Source organism: Rattus norvegicus, chromosome 2 (assembly GCF_036323735.1).
Source record: "Rattus norvegicus strain BN/NHsdMcwi chromosome 2, GRCr8, whole genome shotgun sequence".
Classification (NCBI taxonomy): Eukaryota; Metazoa; Chordata; class Mammalia; order Rodentia; family Muridae; genus Rattus; species Rattus norvegicus.
The window spans coordinates 60,099,689-60,123,464 of record NC_086020.1 but is presented as its reverse complement, the minus strand read 5'-3'; the positions used below and the strand labels follow the sequence as shown (position 1 = coordinate 60,123,464).

Below are 23,776 nucleotides of genomic sequence, written 5' to 3'. Positions count from 1 at the left end.
ATCCTTAATCCCTCCAAAGGTTCACTAAGATGTGTAATATTGTGAACACACTCCACAGTACTGGGGTCCTGTAGTCTCTTCTGCATAATAGCGCACATAGATGGTACCCTCAGAGCTACCAGAATATGCTTAGTGTTCATACACTATGTTAGTCTACCTATGTTAGTGCAAGAGAAACACATCACCAATGTGCAAAGTGGGTGCATGGGAAGGATTGGAGGGGGCTAAGGGATGGGGGCATGATCCAGTTATACTATAATCTCAAAGAAATATTTTTTTAAAATAATCATAAGGAAAGGAGATACAGCCCATGAATGGCGACTGAGACAAGGAGAATCCATTTTCTGCAGAGAGGAGTTCCCCGATAGCTTATCCCACATGAAGCAATCAACCCTAAACATGTGTACTTATGGGCATCACTAAATGAGTTCATTTAGTGCTGTATGTGTGTGTGTGTGTGTGTGTGTGTGTGTGTGTGTGTGTGTGTGTAAGAGAGAGACAAAGACAGAGACAGAGAGATGCAGAGAGAGAGCGTGTGCGCAAGTGCGCATGCCCAAGTGAAACAGAGAGAGGCCTAGAGGAGAAAGAAGAGGCCATAAATTTGCAGTGAGGGAAACAGACGAGAAAGTAGGAGGTGGTTATTAAATAAATATTGTACTAATGTACACAATTCTCAAATAACAACCACAAAAAAAACTTAAATTAAAAACTCTAATTTTTATCCTGTATCTGTCATCAATTCACAGGATATGGTATAATCACTACAAACTTACCTCACAGAATAAATAGGAATAATGCTAAATCTGTTGATCACTTTGTGAGTTGGAGACAGAATTCTAAGCTCCTTTTTGTCTGTGGCCATCGGGATGATTATTGCAAATCATTAAAGAAACTTCTCATCCAATAATCCAGCAAATAGGCACCACTCTGAAAGTGTTGTCTCCCTTGCCTTTGCTAAACGAATTGATTTTTATCTGAGCATCTATTCCAAGAGTCTACACCTAAAGACAAGCTGTTTTCTCTAGGCACTGACAGTCTAGGGGTTGGCTTCTTCAGGACGTCAATTCTCACCGACTTTTAACTTTCCTTTTAGATAACAGATCCTCATCATTAAAAATGAAACAAAAGAATGTGTTAATAGAATGAATAAAAGCATTTAGTTACCTGAAATGCTAATCTGTAGCCCCAGGCTGCTTCAAGCTGAAACTATGGACTTCTGCACCTTGGGACTCTAGTCTCCTCCCAGGTCCTGTATCTCCCTCTTACCTGTCTTCCTTTGCTGGCCCTGCCTTTCCAGGCTTTCAGTTCTAATTGGATGGCCTGGGAAACACTGAAGCAAACTCATGCTCTGATTCGCTCAGCTCGCTGTCACTCCTATGCTGGTGCTGCCTTTTCTCAAGTTTACACTCCTTGTTACCTAGGAAATCCCAGTGACTATGAATGCCCAAGCTGTTTGTTCTGGAAGAAATGACAGGCGGAAGTTCTATTGGCAACTGTTTGGTTTCTAAAACAGCATCAGAACCGGTATCCAGCGTTTTAAAAGGAAATGTTTGGTAAATTGCCTTACTTGCTTCAGGTAGCTCCCTCCTGACTCTTCAGGGCTGACTCCCTGGTGGCTTATTGCCAGGTGAACCAGGAAACCACAACCCTTAGGAGCAAGCAGCAGCAATTACAGGCAGCGCCCTCGTTTTTATTCTACATTCGCACACTGAGAAGTATTTTCCCACAGTATTTTGGCTTCTGTAACTTTACCGTTTATTCTCCATTCGCTTCACACTTGTTCTTAGCAATACGTTTGCTAGAGCAAAAGCAGGCTAATTGTTTGCTTCGGGGGAAATCATCTAAGCCATAGTTCCTGCATTGAGTATCTGTAACATCCACCGGCCTTCCACACTCCCACCCCCTGGCTCCCTCTATTCTGAATTTAGAGACAGAACCAGGACCAGAACTTTCTAGAAAGGCCTCTGGTCCACTTTCTGTTGTGCATTTTACTCAGGCAAGTGTGGTAGTTGACTTTTAATATCATTAAAATGAACAATATAATTTCTGAGATTTTATATAAACATCAAATGAGATGTATTCCATGTTAACAACCACCTGCTCAAAAGCTTCCTTTTTTTTTTTTTTTCTTCCTCTTTCAGGGTCAGACACTATTTCCAGGTCCCCTTTCAGTAGAAAATGGTACTTAACAATTTTTTTTAATTAAGTAAGTTTTTATTTATATTTACACTCAATATTTTGTTTCCCTTCCGGTCTACGCCCCACCCCAACAGTTCCACATCCCATACCTCCCACCCCCACCCCTGTCCCCATGTCTCCAACAAGAATGTCCCCACCTCACCCATGCAGGGATTCGGTATGCTTTCACTCCCACATTCATGTCTCTGGGTCCGGTTTTGGTCCCATTTGGTTTAAGGAGGATTAACTGTGTAACCACTGGAGCGGAACCATCCATTAGAGCCTGGTGAGGTCACCAGTGGGTACCATGGCTGAAGGCATTCGATCATTCTCCTCTCCCGGGATATAACATCAGCCTTGAGGGGCAGAGCCCGCTAAGTCTCTCCTCCATCCATGGCAGGCTGTCAGTGTGCAGAGCCAGGACAGGCCCTCTCATTGAGCTCCCGTTACAAAGGTTGTGCTTTACCCTGAAGGCGTCATTTTGAAATCCTTCCTACCTTTCAATTCATATTTCTTCCTCTTCTTCTCCAGTATTACTTGTGCCCATTAGGGGATTAAAACTGGCCACTCATCCATGCCTTAAACTACTGACTGCATCAATAAACTATCCAAATGGAAACCTCTTATTGCTGGACCACATCTGAGGTCTCTCCTGTTCAGTTCCTCAAAGGCTGTTTCACCAGGGTCATTCTTCTTCCTGTCTTCTCTGATTCTTGGGGGGCCATTCTGACAAGTGTGTGGGTCTGGGTCTGGATCTGGGTCTGGGTCTGGGTCTGGGTCTGGATCTCTCTCTCTCTCTCTCTCTCTCTCTCTCTCTCACACACACACACACACACACACACACACACACACACACACACATCTTTAGATACCTTTGAGGCCTGGCACTGGCGCATTGCACAGTTATCTGGGTTGGTGCTTGGTGTTCCTTTGACTCAAAGGCTTTAGACTCACTTCTCTCTCCAGCCTGAAATGTTGCTTCTAATATTTTAGCTTTTGTTTGTTGTCTGTGAATTTTATTAGACTGTTCAGTCAATGGACAGCCCTTTTGCTTTTTCAAGCGTGGGACATAAGTTTGCTGTGTGTATTACTCTTGGTTGTCATCCTGGTCTTTTTAGGATTTGAAATGCATTATCTCAAGCTGTTCCTGCTCTCAGGTTTCCATTGAGAAGTCAGCTGTTATTCTGATGGCTTGTCCTTTCTCTGCGAACTTTTTTCCTCTTGATGTTTCCATTATTCTTTCTTTGTTCTGAATGCTTAGTTGTTTTAACTATGGGAAGCTGCGGGGATTTTCTTTTCTGGTTTTGTTCATTTGGTGTTCTGTGTGCTTTTTGTATCTGCATGCTATGTCTTTCCTTATTCTGGAGAAGGTTGCTTCTATGGTCTTGTTGAGGATCTATCTGTCTATACCTCATATTTTCTGTGTGTTCCTTTCCTAATTTTTTTTCAGTCATTCATACTCTTCGCCCTAGATCTTTTGCTTTGAGTCCCAATATTTCACCTTTTGCTTGATTTTTCCACCCTGCTGCTCTTATTCTTTGAGCTTTCTAGCTGAGTTATTGTGTCTTCCAGTCTATCTTCATTTCATTCTGAACCCTCTTCTGTGTTTTGATCTCCGTTTTGACTTCCATTCTCAAGTCCTAAATTTGCTTTATCTTTCCCACCAGCCTTACATTTGTGTGTCCTCGGTCCTCACTTGGGGGTTCCTTCTCCTTAAGTTCTTTATTCTTAATGTTATTGTTCTGTTTCTTTGTGGTATTTAAAAAAAACTCCTTGAATTTTGATGAAGTTTATAAATTGTTTTTGTCCTGAATCCTGGGATTCATCTGGTAATTCCCATTGGCAAACACTCCTATAAAACTGACAGGCTTTAACTCCCACAATATTGAAAAAAGAATAAGGCATTCTCTATTTATTGCTTCTCTTTGTATCTCCTTAGTTAACAACATTGAAATTCATTCTGTGCCAAGTTATAAATCTCTGGTTTATTCCATTTTACATATAGCAGTTACTCCAATGAGTGGATAAACTCTAGTTTCTTTTTTCTTTTTTTTTTAATTTTTAATTTTTATTTTTTTATTTTTTATTTTTTATTAAATATATTTCTTTACTTACATTGTAAATGTTATTCCCCTTCCTGGTTTCCTGTCCATAAGCCCCCATCCCCTCTCCTCCTCCTCCCCAACACGGGTATTCCCCCCATAAATACCCCTTACTGCCTCCCCTCCCCATATTCTCCAGCACTGGGGGTCCAACCTTGACAGGACCAAGGGCTTCCCCTTCCACTGGTGCCTCAACAAGCCTATTCTCTGCTATATATGCATTTGGAGCTCCGGGTCAGTCCATGTATAGTCTTTCGGTAGTGGTTTAGTCCCTGGAAGCTCTGGTTGGTTGGCATTGTTGTTCTTACGGGGTTGCAAACTCCTTCAACTCTTTCAATCCTTTCTCCAATTCCCCCCAAGGGGGTCCTGTTCTCAGTCCAGTGGTTTGCTGCTAGCATTGACCTCTGTATTGGACATGCTCTAGATGTGTCTCTCAGGAGAGGTCTATATCTAGTCCCTTTCAGTATGCATTTTTTAGCTTCATCAATCTTATCTAGTTTTGGTGGCTGTATATATATGGGCCACATGTGGGACAGGCTCTGAATGGCCATTCTTTCAGTCGCTACTCTAAACTTTGCTTCCATATCCCCTCCTATGGATTTTTCCCCTTTTAAGAAGGAGTGGGAACATCTGCATTTTGGTCATCCTTCTTCTTGAGCTTCCTGTCGTCTGTGTATTGCATCTTGGGTAATTTGAGCTTTTGGGCTAATATCCACTTATCAGTGAGTGCATACCAAGTGTGTTTTTCTGTGATTGAGTTACCTCACTCAGGATGATATTTTCTTTTTTTTTTTTTTTATTAACTTGAGTATTTCTTATATACATTTCCAGTGTTATTCCCTTTCCCGGTATCCGGGCAAACATCCCCCTCCCCCCTCCCCTTCCTTATGGGTGTTCCCCTCCCAACCCTCCCCCCATTGCCGCCCTCCCCCCACCAGTCTAGTTCACTGGGGGTTCAGTCTTAGCAGGACCCAGGGCTTCTCCTTCCACTGGTGCTCTTACTAGGATATTTATTGCTACCTATGAGGTCAGAGTCCAGGGTCAGTCCATGTATAGTCTTTAGGTAGTGGCTTAGTCCCTGGAAGCTCTGGTTGCTTAGCATTGTTGTACATATGGGGTCTCGAGCCCCTTGAATCAACCAAGTAGAAACAAAAAGGACCATAGAAAGAATCAACAGAACCAAAAGTTGGTTCTTTGAGAAAATCAACAAGATAGATAAACCCTTAGCCAGACTAACGAGAGGACACAGAGAGTGCGTCCAAATTAACAAAATCAGAAATGAAAAGGGAGACATAACAACAGATTCAGAGGAAATTCAAAAAATCATCAGATCTTACTATAAAAACCTACATTCAACAAAACTTGAAAATCTTCAGGAAATGGACAATTTCCTAGGATGATATTTTCTAGTTCATTCCATTTGCCTAGGAATTTCATGAAGTCATTGTTTTTGATAACTAAGTAGTACTCCATTGTGTAGATGTACCACATTTTCTGTATCCATTGCTCTGTTGAAGGGCATCTGGGTTCTTTCCAGCTTCTGGCTATTATAAATAAGGCTGCTATGAACATAGTGGAACATGTGTGTTTGCTGTATGTTGGAACATCTTTTGGGTATATGCCCAGGAGAGGTAGAGCTGGGTCCTCAGGAAGTGGAATGTCCAATTTTCTGAGGAACCTCCAGACGTTTCTTTTTCTTATTTTAACTTCTCAGACATCAAGAAGTAAATCTTCCATGTCAGAGTCATACCAAAAATGTTTTCTCCCAAGTTTTCAATTGCACATGTACTTTAACTTTGATTTCTCTCAAGAAAAAAGAAAAAGACTAATTCACATGTTGCCGTTGTTAGACAAACTGGTTTATATTATATTATAGACTCAGCCCTGTGATTGGCTGTTCTCACCTAACAGGAACAATACAATACAGCAGAGAAGGCATTCTGAACTATAAGGAGAGGTTACAAGATAAGAAAAGTATAGGGTAAAAAGAACTTGTCAAATATGTCAGAGGGAAGGAGGTTATCCCAAATGATCGGAGAAATAAGAATTGAAGGAGACCTCACGGGGAATGAAACTGTTATAACACAGTGAGTGGCAGAAAGAAGTGAAGGAAAGAAATGGCTGGGAAAGGGAGATTTGTACTAGAGCAGGGGATCCAGATAATGAGGAGTCACCAGAAAGTCAATGAATTATATAAGTATTATAAAATAAACAGAAATACTAAGAACAACTGGCGGTCCATGGGTGGCTAGAGAAAACCGGAAGTTCCTTGTGTTGGGTAGGCAAAATCCCTTAAAGAGTCAGAGTTCCCAATATCCTCCCAGGTCAAACTTAACATTATGACTTATTTTCCTTCCATGTCCCACTCAGGGACCAGAACAACAAGCTCAGCACTTTCTTAAATAGCCACAAGGGGCCTGCAGTGAACCCCAACAGAAACAATAGGACATCCAGCAGGTTCTGAACGTGCCATGGTGGTTGAAAGGCATGGGGTTTTAGGTGTGCCCCTCCTCCTGTTGGTAGGATGTGGTCAATCCAGCCCACCAGATGTCACAGGGTGGGAGCACCTGATGGCTCTGGCAGCCATTGCTGTAGACTTATACCTATGGGCAAATACAGAGAGAACATGTTGGGAATGTGCTGTGCAATCTACTTGAGACCAGATAATATACCCAGTGCACACCTGTGCACACACATGCATACACATACTTGTTTCAAGGACATACCCATAGGTCAGTGTCAAACAAAATTGTTGGCATACATTGACACTATCTACCTGATTCCAACTAAACCTTTTAATAAGAAGATAAAAACAAAAACCGTATACAGAGAGGATCAAAATTAACCCTTGAAGGGAAATTTTTTAAAATGACAATGTCTGGAAGGATTGCACTTATGGTGCTGAAGGTATGCTCACATTAAGAACATTTGAACATATGGGACAGGATCTATATCTGATTAAGTGATTAGGACGCATTGAAACCCGAGTGTTTACTCCCATTTGGTTGTGAAATCATTGTGCTAGATGGACAGGGGATATGTGGGTCACCTGCTCTTGTCTCACTTGTGCTAGATTTAGGAAAAGTTCCTCTATAACAGACTTGTCCTGAGCCCTAGGAACAGAGTGGAAATTGATCCACACTGCTTCTTCATGGTACATGCTTTCTAGGTGCTAGTGTGGAGCAGAAAACAATGACACACATGTTGGAGATGTTGCAAATCTTTCCAAATGTCAAGAAGAAAGTAGTGGATTGTGGGTGAACTCAAGGGTAGGAAAAAATAGCTAAGTACATGGTCTCCTAAGAGGACAACATTAGAGAGATGGTTCTATGAGAAGCATCACAAAACCTTAGAAGGGGAGACCAACCATATGAAGCATATGCAAAGATCCTTGTTGTGGTTCGAATGAGACTGACCCCCCCCCCATAGGCTTATATATTTGAATGCTCATTTTCCAGTTGGTAGTCTGTTTAGGAAGGATTAAGAGCTATGACTATGTTAGAGGAAGTTTGTCACCAGAGGTTTCAAAAATCCACACAAGGCCTAGTCTTGCTCTTTTTCTAGCTCCTACCTACAGGCCAGGATGTAAATTCTAGGCTACTGCTCTAGTACCATGCTTGCTGCCTGTGCCCAGACCCCTGCCATGAGGGTCATGGACTAACCTCTGAAGCCATAAGCAAGCCCCCAATTACATCTTATTTGTTGCTTTGATCATGGTACCTCTTCCCAATAGATTAGTAACCAAGACAGACAGTTTGAGTCAATGAGGAGTCTGCAGGTATCTCATAAATAAGCTGAAAGATCCTGTGTAGATCAATCACCAGACCAAAGCAAGTAGAAGCATATTCTCTGCACCTCACCTAAAGGAAGGGCAGGCCCTTCAAGAACACCCACATGCTCTTAACACATCCCACACAATTCTTGTTTCCCTGGAAAACAGATCATACCTGTCCCTGTGTTAGACCTGCATTCAGCCTAAGGAACTACAGCCCCAGAGAGCTGCGTACCTCTTGTCTTCTATGACTTCTTTCATTGTGAGCACAAACATCTCTGCCTTGAGTGTCTGTATCTAAATAGAAACACCAATGGTCTTTGCTTCTACTCAGACCATGTTTTCAGGTTGGTCTCCAAAAACAGTAATCCCCACCATAGGTACTCCATGCTGGATGGCCTCATTTATACTGTTCAGTCCCCCATGGGTGACAAACAGATGGATTCTAGGATGAGCTGTTGCAAAAGAGAAAGACGGTTCAAGATTTCATTATAAAAAGGTTCAGATACCAGGTAAAACAGCAGAGCCAAGAAATACCAGTAGAAATGCAAAATGCACTGAAAAGAAAGCCTCTTTCCTAAACTAGTGCATTCCAAAGCAGAGATCTCACTTCTTATCAAAGAATCTTCCCTTGCAAGCACACGGGGACCATTCCAGAAAGCCACAACAAGTCAAAATGTATAGAACAGCTGACTGTGGGGTGTCTGGCTCTGACTGACACACCCACAACACATTTCCTGCACTTAAGCCTCCGGACACATCCCAGATATGTGAATGGCAAGATCCTAAGAGCCAGAGCGTCAGGAAGTCCTTGCAACTATGATAGGGAAATTGTACCCACAGAATCTCAACAACACAGCTTTCTAACCTGAACAACGGCATCAATTGACATGCCGGTATACATAGGATATCATGGACTTGCCACAGATAAAGAGTGACAGACAGTTAACAGCTGAGAGAGAGAATTAGCATCCCCCAGGAATGAGCCCCCTGATTAGTTTTATCCAATAGGAAATGGTCAGCATTAAAAACATATACATGCAGGCAACACTGGCCAGATTCAGACGGTCATATTTATATGTTCACACACACACACACACACACACACACACACACACACATACGCATATGTAACAGAATAATTAGAGAAGGCTCTGTGAATTGGGGAGGAGGTAGGTGAAGGGTGATGTGGGCAGAGTAGATGAAAGAGGAGAGGTGGGGAAATAATGCAATTATATTTTAATTAAATGAAAAATATAAATTACAAAGGGGGATATTCCAGGATGCAAAGTTCGTTCGACTCACCACAGATTCAGTCCAGATAATGGACTTCAGTCCAGAATCATGTAGGATAGAGAAGTCAGAGACAGCTACAGAGGCAAGTGACAAAAAGGCATGTCCCCTGTCCTTGCACTAATCCATTTCCCTGCTGTTAATGCTTTCTTCATTTTTCTCACCCATGCTTTCTCTCGCTTTCCACATCTGCTTTCTCATTAACTCTATCCTCTGTGTGTTCCTTCCTCTATTTGGAGAGAAGCTTTTAGTATGGGCACGGTAGACATCCACTTCTGTATTTACAGGCCTTGTCCATTGCTCCATGCTGAGGGCAAGCTAATTTATTATTCACGATTATAAAAAATTTATCTCAGACTGTGTTTCATGTGGAATCTACTCATGTTCCCTGGAAAGTCAGTCCTCCCACTGTCATGCAGCTGCAGTTTTACTAAAAATCACCTTTGTCCAAAATTCTCCAGCTAATTTTCAGTCATAAACTCATTTTGAAACTCTGATCCAGTCATTTAGTGTGGCAGAGGCCAGTCTCCATACAGAAACAAGAACAATTATTTGAAACATAAAGAACTCTCTCTTGCTTAATGACTCAATGTCTCAGTATTATATCTGAGGTTATTCAAATTGACGTGCAGGTAATTTCCTGTGTCCTCAAACCCTGTAAACTTCAATAAGAAGATTTGTGTTTTTCAAACCTTAATAAACAAATAAATTGTGTCTGCGTGTTTGCGTTCATATTCATGCCCCGCCTATGCCATGCAAGTATTTGTATAGACATTGCAAGCCTACAAGCTGGACTCTGTCCTTGCAGTTCACATGTCTAGGATCAGATTAAAATGACAATATTCAGTTTAGATTCTGTTCAAAGAAGAAGTTTATTTGGCAACTTGAGACCTTTCCTGAGTTGAAAAGGAAATAGAAACTGGGGTTATATCCAGTTTGAAGGACAGCCTGATTCCCAGAGAACTCCAGCCAGCTTCTTTCCTGCCTTCTGGAGACTTATGTTTGTGATCAGCCTCTTCCTCTACCAATATCAGTGCCCATCAAGACACTGGGTGAGTCCACAAAACATGCAAATGGGAGTAAAACAGCAGATCCAGGTTATCCTTACCCAACAGGTCACTCTGAGGAATCCAGTCCACTATTTTGACATTGGGGGCCAATCTCACATCTTCAGGCCAATGAGAGTCCTTACATGTCCATAGCACCCCCTGAGGGAGGTGAGCAAAAGCACTGTTCATCCCTTAATAATTTCCTTGGTCTGGTGCAAGGTTGCTATGGAGCCCAGGGCCACAAGGACAAAACCTGAGTCTCCAAACTGAGTGATAAAATTCTCCAAGTCCTGGAAGAATCACAGAGGGAAAAAGCCAAAGGTAGTGGTTTGTAAAAGCCAAGGCAGCACGATGTGAAAGACGGCCAGGGATTAAATAAACCCATGCTTCATCCTTTCATAGGCCCTGGGCGGCTGGGTCACGTGTGCTGTGTTCATGTTTATGGTATCTGGATTTATTAGGAGCTATTTTATGAGATTTGCCAACATATTCTCACATAAACATATATTTTTGGATTTTGTTATTTGTAGCCCTGGCTGGCCTCAAACTCAGAGATATCTACCTGCCTCTACCTCCCAAGTCCTGGGGTAAAAGTTATGTGATACCATCCCCAACCTAACCTATGTTCTGAATAATTAAGAATGACTGGAGCAACATCATTCATCTCACATGTTGTTCTTATCACAAAACATACCTGCGAAAGTTCAAGATCCTGAATGTCTATGTCTAACAATATTCATGAATTTGGGAGTTCGGACGGTTGAGGACATCCTTCTACACTGAAATGTTAACTAGAGTATCAGACTCGCCATCTCTTCTATTGAAGGTTATGGGTGGAAAGGAGATTTGAGGATTTTCCATGCTAACTAAAAGATGCGAGTGTTTCTGACAATGCAGTGAGAATTCTTGAATTAAAAATAAAAGGAGCGATTGACCTTGAGTATAAGTTGGAAGTCCACAAATGATCTTAGTGTCATAAGAATTATGAGCAGGATGGGATAGACCCTGTCAACTGTACCACCTGACATATTTTGCTTCATTGTTCCATGATATTCTGATTTTACTGACTTTTTAATATTTCATCTCCTGTTTTACTGTTTGAGGCCATGACATAGAAAAAGGTAAATATCTTTACCGTACTAATCATCAGGGCTAACCCCAGATTGGTGTGGTGTTGATGTATATTGCCCACAATGTGGGGTTCTTATTCAAGTGACACTTGTACATTGAAAATATATGCATTGTAAAATAAAAACATACATTAATTTAGTATAATCATTGTGTTACCACCAGTCCTATATGATTTCTAAACCTCTTATTGAGTAAGCATTCATTCTCCATGTCTTCATTTCCTCAGCCCTAAATTCACCAATGTGATTATTTTGTCTCTATGCGTGCATATTATTAAAATTACACACAACTGGTAATATACATCATATACCATTTTTGTTGTCCACTATACTTTGAATACAACTTTGAAGTGTATCCACATTATATTATATACCACAATACTTTTGGTGCAAGAAAAATATTAACACATATCACTCAATTTGGTTTTGTTGTTGTTGTTGTTGTTGTTGTTGTTGCCTTATCCATTGCTCAATATCTGATTTGATTCACCTTGAACCTCTTATGAATTGCCATACAAATGAATATATGTATAAGATTTCACTTGAATAACTGCTTTTTTTAATTGTTTAAGATATATTGCTAGGTTGAATTACCCTAGATGCATAGAACACATGAAACTCAAGATGGATGATCAAAATGTGAATGCTTCACTCCTTCTTTAAAAGGAGAACAAGAATACCCTTGGCAGGGAATAGAGAGGCAAAGATTAAAACAGACACAGAAGGAACACCCATTCAGAGCCTGCCCCACATGTGGCCCATACATATACAGCCACCCAATTAGACAAGATGGATGAAGCAAAGAAGTGCAGACTGACAGGAGCCGGATGTAGATCTCTCCTGAGAGACACAGCCAGAATACAGAAAATACAGAGGCGAATGCCAGCAGCAAACCACTGAACAGAGAATATGACCCCCGTTGAAGGAATCAGAGAAAGAACTGGAAGAGCTTGAAGGGGCTCGAGACCCCTTATGAACAACAATGCCAAGCAACCAGAGCTTCCAGGGACTAAGCCACTACCTAAAGACTATACATGGACTGACCCTGGACTCTGACCTCATAGGTAGCAATGAATATCCTAGTAAGAGCACCAGTGGAAGGGGAAGCCCTGGGTCCTGCTAAGACTGAACCCCCAGTGAACTAGATTGTTGGGGGGAGGGCGGCAATGGGGGGAGGATGGGGAGGGGAACACCCATAAAGAAGGGGAGGGGAAGGGGTTAGGGGGGATGTTGGCCCGGAAACCGGGATAGGGAATAACACTCGAAATGTAAGTAAGAAATACTCAAGTTAATAAAAAAAATTTTAAAAAAAGACTTACAAAAAAAAGATATATTGCTAGGAAGAGACTGACTTGTTATGCCAATTCTACATCTAGCAATTTGTGGCAACTTTGAACTATTATGAATATCAGTTGTACCAGTTTATATTTATTGTACAAATATACTATATGAAAATCCTTCACACAGTCAGTTTTATATAATGTGTTGTTTTCTGGTTTTCTTCTAGGCTTAATACCAAATAAAAGTAACTTCATCGAATGGATTGAGAATTACTCATTCCTGTGGAGTTTCCTCAATGATTTAAAGTATTGAGGCAAACATTTACTTAAACATTTCATTTAATTCAAAATTATTCTGCATGGCCCTAGTTTATTTTTTATATACTAGTACTTTTTTTTTATTAACGAGTACTTCTTATATACATTTCGAGTGTTATTCCCTTTCCCGGTTTCCGGGCAAACATCCCCCTCCCCCCTCCCCTTCCTTATGGGTGTTCCCCTCCCAACCCTCCCCCCATTGCCGCCCTCCCCCCCACAGTCTAGTTCACTGGGGGTTCAGTCTTAGCAGGACCCAGGGCTTCCCCTTCCACTGGTGCTCTTACTAGGATATTCATTGCTACCTATGAGGTCAGAGTCCAGGGTCAGTCCATGTATAGTCTTTAGGTAGTGGCTTAGTCCCTGGAAGCTCTGGTTGCTTGGCATTGTTGTACATATAGGGTCTTGAGCCCCTTCAAGCTCTTCCAGTTCTTTCTCTGATTCCTTCAACAGGGGTCCTATTCTCAGTTCAGTGGTTTGCTGCTGGCATTTGCCTCTGCATTTGCTGTATTCTGGCTGTGTCTCTCAGGAGCGATCTACCTACGGTTCCTGTCAGTCTGCACTTCTTTGCTTCATCCATCTTGTCTAATTGGGTGGCTGTATATGTATGGGCCACATGTGGGGCAGGCTCTGAATGGGTGTTCCTTCAGTCTCTGTTTTAATCTTTGCCTCTCCCTTCCCTGCCAAGGGTATTCTTTTTCCTCATTTAAAGAAGGAGTGAAGCATTCACATTTTGATCATCCGTCTTGAGCTTCATTTGTTCTAGAGATCTAGAGTAATTCAAGCATTTGGGCTAATAGCCACTTATCGATGAGTGCATACCATGTATGTCTTTCTGTGATTGGGTTAGCTCACTCAGGATGATATTTTCCGGTTCCAACCATTTGCCTACGAATTTCATAAACTCGTTGTTTTTGATAGCTGAGTAATATTCCATTGTGTAGATGTACCACATTTTCTGTATCCATTCCTCTGTTGAAGGGCATCTGGGTTCTTTCCAGTTTCTGGCTATTATAAATAAGGCTGCGATGAACATAGTGGAGCACGTGTCTCTTTTATATGTTGAGGCATCTTTTGGGTATATGCCCAAGAGAGGTATAGCTGAATCCTCAGGCAGTTCAATGTCCAATTTTCTGAGGAACCTCCAGACTGATTTCCAGAATGGTTTTACCAGTCTGCAATCCCACCAACAATGGAGGAGTGTTCCTCTTTCTCCACATCCTCGCCAGCATCTGCTGTCACCTGAGTTTTTGATCTTAGCCATTCTCACTGGTGTGAGGTGAAATCTCAGGGTTGTTTTGATTTGCATTTCCCTTATGACTAAAGATGTTGAACATTTCTTTAGGTGCTTCTCAGCCATTCGGCATTCCTCAGCTGTGAATTCTTTGTTTAGCTCTGAACCCCATTTTTAATAGGGTTATTTGTTTCCCTGCGGTCTAACTTCTTGAGTTCTTTGTATATTTTGGATATAAGGCCTCTATCTGTTGTAGGATTGGTAAAGATCTTTTCCCAATCTGTTGGTTGCCGTTTTGTCCTAACCACAGTGTCCTTTGCCTTACAAAAGCTTTGCAGTTTTATGAGATCCCATTTGTTGATTCTTGATCCCTACCCTTGGCAGGGAAGGGAGAGGCAAAGATTAAAAAAGAGACTGAAGGAACACCCATTCAGAGCCTGCCCCACTGGAAGAGCTTGAAGAGGCTCGAGACCCCATATGTACAACAATGCCAAGCAACCAGAGCTTCCAGGGACTAAGCCACTACCTAAAGACTATACATGGGCTGACCCTGGACTCTGACCTCATAGGTAGCAATGACTATCCTAGTAAGAGCACCAGTGGAAGGGGAAGCCCTGGGTCCTGCTAAGACTGAACCCCCAGTGAACTAGACTGTTGGGGGGAGGGCAGCAATGGGGGAGGTTTGGGAGGGGAACACCCATAAGGAAGGGGAGGAGGAAGGGGGATGTTTGCCCGGAAACCAAAGAATTATTATTAAGTATTAAATAAATTTAAAAAAAAAGAAATACTCAAGTTAATAAAAAAAAGATCCAGAAAGGAGGATATGATTAAATCCATCTGTAGAGATAAAATTTATTGGATCTTATGCAAATGTTCACTTTAGGAGAACTCAGCAAATGAAGCATTAATAAAGAGTAGACATTGATTCATTCTGAGGAAAACAATTTTCCCCAGCTGGTCTTGTCATTGCAGAGTGGGTTCAGAGACATAGAAGCCATGTTCATAAAAATAGAGACAACAGCAGAATGCTCAATTGGCCAATAACACTGACACTTTTGCTGTTATTATTTTCTTTGTGTTTGTGACAACAGGGTTTCTCTGTGTACCTTAGCTGTCCTGGAACTTGCTTGTGTCCTGGGCAATATTCTACAGGAAACTAGGTATATGTTTATACACACCTAATATGTGACGCTGTTTCTCCAATTGCAAGGATTCTCAATTTTGGGGATCAAGGACTATAAATGAGAGAAGTGCCACCTCTGGCTGCTTTAAGGATTCATTGTCAGTATTTTGTTTTTTTGTTCTGGATGACTAATTCTCCTTTAGGGGTCTTGTTGCAGGAGAGGAATGTGACCAGTGAAGATGCAAACTCAAAGGCACTATAGCACCCTCCACATCTTTGTCCTATCTAGCCTCTGAACCAATGGTAAAGGAAAAGCGTTGTTCTGATTAGAATGATAATTCATGCACTCAATACTTCATACTCAATTCAATACTCAAGAGGGCATTCAGTTGTATCATATGTGGGAGTTGAACAAGAGAAAGCCATGTGAGTCATGTGAATATACACACACAAACCCATGCACAGGCACAAACAGAGTCATCAAAGAAAAGACTATAAAAAAGTGTAAGAACCATAAGAAGAGGACTTTTGCAACAAAACAGTAATTTCTCCAAATAACAGGGCCATTGCTTCAAGCAAAACTCATAGTGGATTTGATTGCCTACCCAAGAATTTCAGAAGATCAATCCCGACAAAATCTCAATCAAGGCACACTATATGGATGTATAACATTCTCAAACAACAAATTCTTTTTTAAAAAAATCAGCTCATTTTTATGATATCATGAAGTAGAAGAATGTAGTAAAATTTTAAGTACTTGAGATGAATGGTATATCAAAAACAATGTTAATCACCTGGTGACCATGCTCTTAGAGAATTTCAGAGGAACGGTTTATCAGTAGGCAATGACTTGTACGTAGGAACAGGAAATAACTCCGTTTTGAAATCACAGTATGTTTCTGATGGCAAGGCTGACATATCCAAAGGGAAATGGAAACCTGGGAAATGAGGTGGCAAGGCTAGAGAGCTGCACACTGCACAATGCACAAATAGAGACAAGCCCTTTTATCCCCATACCTTAATTTGATTAAGATGAAGCATGTGGACCCAGATCCATATCACATGATAATTTCACCAAAAATCTCTCTTATGACTAAAGATCTCCATGCCAGTGAGAGGACACTCTCTATGCTTAGGTCATAGAAGTTGGTCATTAAGCAAATCCTACTGGCATGTGCCACCAGGGAGGATGCTTGAATCTCACTCAGAAGGGGAAACAAAATTGTCATCAGAGGTGGATGGAACAGGAAACTGGGTAAGAGATGAGAAGGGGAGAGGAAATTGGGGAAAGAGAACAGATGTAGGGAAAGCCAGAGAGAGGGGGCTGGGAAAGTGAATGGAAAGGTTGGGGTGCATCTCTAGAATCCACCAAGCTGCACATCTGTTACATGTGTGTGTTGAGGTGTTAGGTCCAGCCATTATATGTTCTTTGGTTGGTGGTTCAGTCTCTGGGAGCCCCCAAAAGTCCCAGTTAGTTGACTCTGTTGATCTTCTTGTGGAGTCCCTATACCCTCCAGTTTCTTCAATCCTCCCCCAATCTTTTCCACAAGACTTCTTGAGCTAATGTTTGGATGTGAGTGAGTTTCTGCATCTGTTTCCATCAGCCTAGTCTCCTGTCTGCAAGCAATACAGAGTATCAATAATAGTGTCAAGGATTGGTTCTTGCCCATGAGAAGGATTTCAGCTTAAGCCTGTCATTGGCCAGTCATTCCCTCAGTCTGCACCATCTCTGTCTCTGTATTTCTTGTAGTCAGGACAAATTTTGGGTCTAAGGTTTTGTGGGTCGGTCCGTGTGCGTATTCCTCCACTGGGAGTACTGCCTGGCTACAGGAGTTGGCCACTTTAGGCTTCATATCCCCCACTGCTAGGACTCTCAGCTAGAGTCACCCTCATAGATTCCCTGGAGTCTCCCCATTCCAGGTCTTGTCTGGCCTCAGTGGGAAAGGATGTATCTAGTCCTGCAGTGACTTCAGGTGCCAAGGTAGGTTGGTACTCAGGGGGCACTTCACCCTTCTCAGAGGTGAAGGGGAGGTGTGAATGGAGGTGGAATTGTGTAAGGAGGGGCTGGAAAGACAGGGAAGCTGTAATGAGGATGCAAAGTGAATAAATTAATTAATTTATTAATGGAAAAAGAAGTTAGTCATTCAACAATTATTACAGATTTTCTTTCAAATGGGATCTTAAAAGACCTTATGCTCAAAAAAATAAGACTGCAGTGATAGAAAATGTATGAAACTTATATATGGATATATAATTTGGATATGAGGTTGACAGGTACTGAGTGGATAACTTTCAGAGCAATTTCTTTGATCCAACTATGTTAATTTATACTACTGTTTGAAATAGAAATTTGTGAGTAAAGAGATAGCAATGGGAACAAACTGACAAGCTGCCATTTAGAATCCAAGTTCTTGAGACTCAAATGCATTTGGCAAAAAGTTTCTGTTCTTGATGTGAATTTTGTTTTCTATTTGATTAAGGAAAAATATCAGGAAAAAAGACCTCAAAAGTAGATCTGAAGGATTCTAGACACACAATGGGCTGCAATAAAATTAATGTTGGAAAATGAAAGGAACCTAAGGAGAGAGAAGCCAGAAGAGTACAAATGTCATCACGTCAGTGGGTGTGTCTTAAAGAAAACCAGATAGGGAGAGAAGTTATAGCAATTGTCAAATTTGGGGAGGTCAGAGTTGTTTAAGAGGTGAACCTATCATAATAATTAAAATTCTCTGATTGTGGGATCTGAGGAGTAAGAGGAATTATGTTCATCTGCTGAAGCTTTATTTTTTTTTTATTAACTTGAGTATTTCTTATATACATTTCCAGTGTTATTCCCTTTCCCGGTCTCCAGGGAAACATCCCCCTCCCCCCTGCCTTCCTTATGGGGGTTCCCCTCCCGACCCTCCCCCATTGCCGCCCTCCCCCCAACAGTCTAGTTCACTGGGGGTTCAGCCTTAGCAGGACCCAGGGCTTCCCCTTCCACTGGTGCTCTTACTAGGATATTCATTGCTACCTATGAGGTCAGAGTCCAGGGTCAGTCCATGTATAGTCTTTAGGTAGTGGCTTAGTCCCTGGAAGCTCTGGTTGCTTGGCATTGTTGTACATATGGGGTCTCGAGCCCCTTCAAGCTCTTCCAGTTCTTTCTCTGATTCCTTCAACGGGGGTCCTGTTCTCAGTTCAGTGGTTTGCTGCTGGCATTCGCCTCTGTGTTTGCTGTATTCTGGCTGTGTCTCTCAGGAGCGATCTACCTCTGGCTCCTGTCGGTCTGCACTTCTTTGCTTCATCCATCTTGTCTAATTGGGTGGCTGTATATGTATGGGCCACATGTGGGGCAGGCTCTGAATGGGTGTTCCTTCTGTATCTGTTTTAATCTTTGCCTCTCTATTCCCTGCCAAGGGTATTCTTGTTCCCCTTTTAGAGAAGGAGTGAAGCATTCACATTTTGATCATCTGTCTTGAGTTTCACTTGTTCTAGGCATCGAGGGTAATTCAAGCATTTGGGCTAATAGCCACTTATCAGTGAGTGCATACCATGTGTGTCTTTCTGTGATTGGGTTAGCTCACTCAGGATGATATTTTCCAGTTCCAAACATTTGCCTACGAATTTCATAAAGCCGTTGTTTTTGATAGCTGAGTAATATTCCATTGTGTAGATGTACCACATTTTCTGTATCCATTCCTCTGTTGAAGGGCATCTGGGTTCTTTCCAGCTTCTGGCTATTATAAATAAGGCTGCGGTGAACATAGTGGAGCATGTGTCTTTTTTATATGTTGGGGCATCTTTTGGGTATATGCCCAAGAGAGGTATAGCTGGATCCTCAGGCAGTTCAATGTCCAATTTTCTGAAGAACCTCCAGACTGATTTCCAGAATGGTTGTACCAGTTTGCAATCCCACCAACAATGGAGGAGTGTTCCTCTTTCTCCGCATCCTCGCCAGCATCTGCTGTCACCTGAGTTTTTGAGCTTAGTCATTCTCACTGGCGTGAGGTGAAAACTCAGGGTTGTTTTGATTTGCATTTCCCTTATGACTAAAGATGTTGAACATTTCTTTAGGTGTTTCTCAGCCATTCGGCATTCCTCAGCTGTGAATTCTTTGTTTAGCTCTGAACCCCATTTTTTAATAGGGTTATTTGTCTCCCTGAGGTCTAACTTCTTGAGTTCTTTGTATATTTTGGATATACGGCCTCTATCTGTTGTAGGATTGGTAAAGATCTTTTCCCAATCTGTTGGTTGCCGTTTTGTCCTAACCACAGTGTCCTTTGCCTTACAGAAGCTTTGCAGTTTTATGAGATCCCATTTGTCGATTCTTGATCTTAGAGCATAAGCCATTGGTGTTTTGTTCAGGAAATTTTCTCCAGTGCCCATGTGTTCGAGTTGCTTCCCCACTTTTTCTTCTATTAGTTTGAGTGTGTCTGGTTTGATGTGGAGGTCCTTGATCCACTTGGACTTAAGCTTTGTACAGGGTGATAAGCATGGATCGATCTGCATTCTTCTACATGTTGCCCTCCAGTTGAACCAGCACCATTTGCTGAAAATGCTATCTTTTTTCCGTTGGACGGTTTTGGCTCCTTTGTCAAAAATCAAATGCCCATAGGTGTGTGGGTTCATTTCTGGGTCTTCAATTCTATTCCATTGGTCTATCTGTCTGTCTGTGTACCAATACCATGCAGTTTTTATCACTATTGCTCTGTAATACTGTTTGAGTTCAGGGATAGTGATTCCCCCAGAAGTCCTTTTATTGTTGAGGATAGTTTTAGTTATCCTGGGTTTCTTGTTATTCCAGATGAATTTGCAAATTGTTCTGTCTAACTCTTTGAAGAATTGGATTGGTATTTTGATGGGGATTGCATTGAATCTGTAGATCGCTTTTGGTAAAATGGCCATTTTTACTATATTAATCCTGCCAATCCATGAGCATGGGAGATCTTTCCATCTTCTGAGGTCTTCTTCAATTTCTTCCTTTAGTGTCTTGAAGTTCTTATTGTACAAATCATTTACTTGCTTGGTTAAAGTCACACCGAGGTACTTTATATTATTTGGGTCTATTATGAAGGGTGTCGTTTCCCTAATTTCTTTCTCGGCTAGTTTCTCTTTTGTGTAGAGGAAGGCTACTGATTTATTTGAGTTAATTTTATACCCAGCCACTTTGCTGAAGTTGTTTATCAGTTTTAGTAGTTCTCTGGTGGAACTTTTGGGATCACTTAAATATACTATCATATCATGTGCAAATAGTGATATTTTGACTTCTTCTTTTCCGATCTGTATCCCCTTGACCTCCTTTTCTTGTCAGATTGCTCTGGCTAGAACTTCAAGAACTATATTGAATAAGTAGGGAGAGAGTGGGCAGCCTTGTCTAGTCCCTGATTTTAGTGGGATTGCTTCAAGTTTCTCTCCATTTAGTTTAATGTTAGCAACTGGTTTGCTGTATATGGCTTTTACTATGTTTAGGTATGGGCCTTGAATTCCTATTCTTTCCAGGACTTTTATCATGAAGGGGTGTTGAATTTTGTCAAATGCTTTCTCAGCATCTAATGAAATGATCATGTGGTTTTGATCTTTCAGTTTGTTTATATAATGGATCACGTTGATGGTTTTCCGTATATTAAACCATCCCTGCATGCCTGGGATGAAGCCTACTTGATCATGGTGGATGATTGTTTTGATGTGCTCTTGGATTCGGTTTGCCAGAATTTTATTGAGTATTTTTGCGTCGATATTCATAAGGGAAATTGGTCTGAAGTTCTCTTTCTTTGTTGGGTCTTTGTGTGGTTTAGGTATAAGAGTAATTGTGGCTTCATAGAAGGAATTTGGTAGTGATCCATCTGTTTCAATTTTGTGGAATAGTTTGGATAATATTGGTATGAGGTCTTCTATGAAGGTCTGATAGAATTCTGCACTAAACCCGTCTGGACCTGGGCTCTTTTTGGTTGGAAGACCTTTAATGACTGCTTCTATTTCCTTAGGAGTTATGGGGTTGTTTAACTGGTTTATCTGTTCCTGATTTAACTTCGGTACCTGGTATCTGTCTAGGAAATTTTCCATATCCTGCAGATTTTCAAGTTTTGTGGAATGTAGGCTTTTATAGTAAGATCTGATGATTTTTTGAATTTCCTCTGAATCTGTAGTTATGTCTCCCTTTTCATTTCTGATTTTGTTAATTTGGACACACTCTCTGTGTCCTCTCGTTAGTCTGGCTAAGTGCTTATCTATCTTGTTGATTTTCTCAAAGAACCAACTTTTGGTTCTGTTGATTCTTTCTATGGTCCTTTTTGTTTCTACTTGGTTGATTTCTGCTCTGAGTTTGATTATTTCCTGCCTTCTGCTCCTCCTGGGTGTATTTGCTTCTTTCTGTTCTAGAGCTTTTAGGTGTGCTGTCAAGCTGCTGACATATGCTCTTTCCTGTTTCGTTCTGCAGGCACTCAGCGCTATGAGTTTTCCTCTTAGCACAGCTTTCATTATGTCCCATAAGTTTGAGTATGTTGTATCTTCATTTTCATTAAATTCTAAAAAGTTTTTAATTTCTTTCTTTATTTCTTCCTTGACCAGGTTATCATTGAGTAGAGCATTGTTCAATTTCCACGTATATGTGGGCATTCTTCCCTTATTGTTATTGAAGACCAGTTTTAGGCCGTGGTGGTCCAATAGCACGCATGGGATTATTTCTATCTTTCTGTACCTGTTGAGGCCCGTTTTTTGACCAATTATATGGTCAATTTTGGAGAAAGTACCATGAGGAGCTGAGAAGAAGGTATATCCTTTTGCTTTAGGATAGAATGTTCTATAAATATCCGTTAAGTCCATTTGGCTCATGACTTCTCTTAGTCTGTTGACATCACTGTTTAATTTCTGTTTCCATGATCTGTCCATTGATGAGAGTGGGGTGTTGAAATCTCCCACTATTATTGTGTGAGGTGCAATGTGTGTTTTGCGCTTTAGTAAGGTTTCTTTTACGTATGTAGGTGCCCTTGTATTTGGGGCATAGATATTTAGGATTGAGAGTTCATCTTGGTGGATTTTTCCTTTGATGAATATGAAGTGTCCTTCCTCATCTTTTTTGATGATTTTTAGTTGAAAATTGATTTTATTTGATATTAGAATGGCTACTCCAGCTTGCTTCTTCTGACCATTTGCTTGGAAAATTGTTTTCCAGCCTTTCACTCTGAGGTAATGTCTGTCTTTGTCTCTGAGGTGTGTTTCCTATAGGCAGCAGAATGCACGGTCCTCGTTGCGTATCCAGTTTGTTAATCTATGTCTTTTTATTGGGGAGTTGAGGCCATTGATGTTGAGAGATATTAAGGAATAGTGATTATTGCTTCCCGTTATATTCATATTTGGATGTGAGGTTATGTTTGTGTGCTTTCATTCTCTTTGTTTTGTTGCCAAGACGATTAGTTTCTTGCTTCTTCTAGGGTATAGCTTGCCTCCTTATGTTGGGCTTTACCATTTATTATCCTTTGTAGTCCTGGATTTGTAGAAAGATATTGTGTAGATTTGGTTTTGTCATGGAATATCTTGGTTTCTCCATCAATGTTAATTGAGAGTTTTGCTGGATACAGTAACCTGGGCTGGCATTTGTGTTCTCTTAGCGTCTGTATGACATCAGTCCAGGATCTTCTGGCCTTCATAGTTTCTGGCGAGAAGTCTGGTGTGATTCTGATAGGTCTGCCTTTATATGTTACTTGACCTTTTTCCCTTACTGCTTTTAATATTCTTTCTTTATTTTGTGCATTTGGTGTTTTGACTATTATGTGACGGGAGGTGTTTCTTTTCTGGTCCAATCTATTTGGAGTTCTGTAGGCTTCTTGTATGCCTATGGGTATCTCTTTTTTTAGGTTAGGGAAGTTTTCTTCTATGATTTTGTTGAAGATATTTACTGGTCCTTTGAGCTGGGAGTCTTCACTCTCTTCTATACCTATTATCCTTAGGTTTGATCTTCTCATTGAGTCCTGGATTTCCTGTATGTTTTGGACCAGTAGCTTTTTCCACTTTACATTATCTTTGACAGTTGAGTCAATGATTTCTATGGAATCTTCTGCTCCTGAGATTCTCTCTTCCATCTCTTGTATTCTGTTGGTGAGGCTTGTATCTACAGCTCCTTGTCTCTTCTTTTGGTTTTCTATATCCAGGGTTGTTTCCATGTGTTCTTTCTTGATTGCTTCTATTTCCATTTTTAGTTCCTTCATCTGTTTGATTGTGTTTTCCTGGAATTCTTTCAGGGATTTTTGCGATTCCTCTCTGTAGGCTTCTACTTGTTTATTAATGTTTTCCTGTGTTTCCCTAAGGGGAGTTCTTCATGTCTT

At 41.1% G+C, this 23,776-nt stretch overlaps 1 protein-coding gene and 1 pseudogene across 2 annotated transcripts in view; both read right to left on the bottom strand.

Moving 5' to 3' along the window:
- Capsl (calcyphosine-like) overlaps window positions 1–1,303 on the bottom strand; it is a 30,531-nt gene extending 29,228 nt beyond the window's left edge. The window contains exon 1 of one of the 2 annotated variants that reach the window (NM_001106417.1): window positions 1,165–1,303. The gene's annotated coding sequence lies outside the window, so the exon portion shown is untranslated. The remainder of the gene's footprint in view (window positions 1–1,164) is intronic. The other variant, XM_008760763.4, reaches the window with a different exon arrangement.
- A 5,314-nt stretch (window positions 1,304–6,617) lies between these two features.
- On the bottom strand, window positions 6,618–10,678 carry Ugt3a2-ps1 (UDP glycosyltransferase 3 family, polypeptide A2, pseudogene 1; annotated as a pseudogene).
- Between the last annotated feature and the right edge of the window lie 13,098 nt (window positions 10,679–23,776).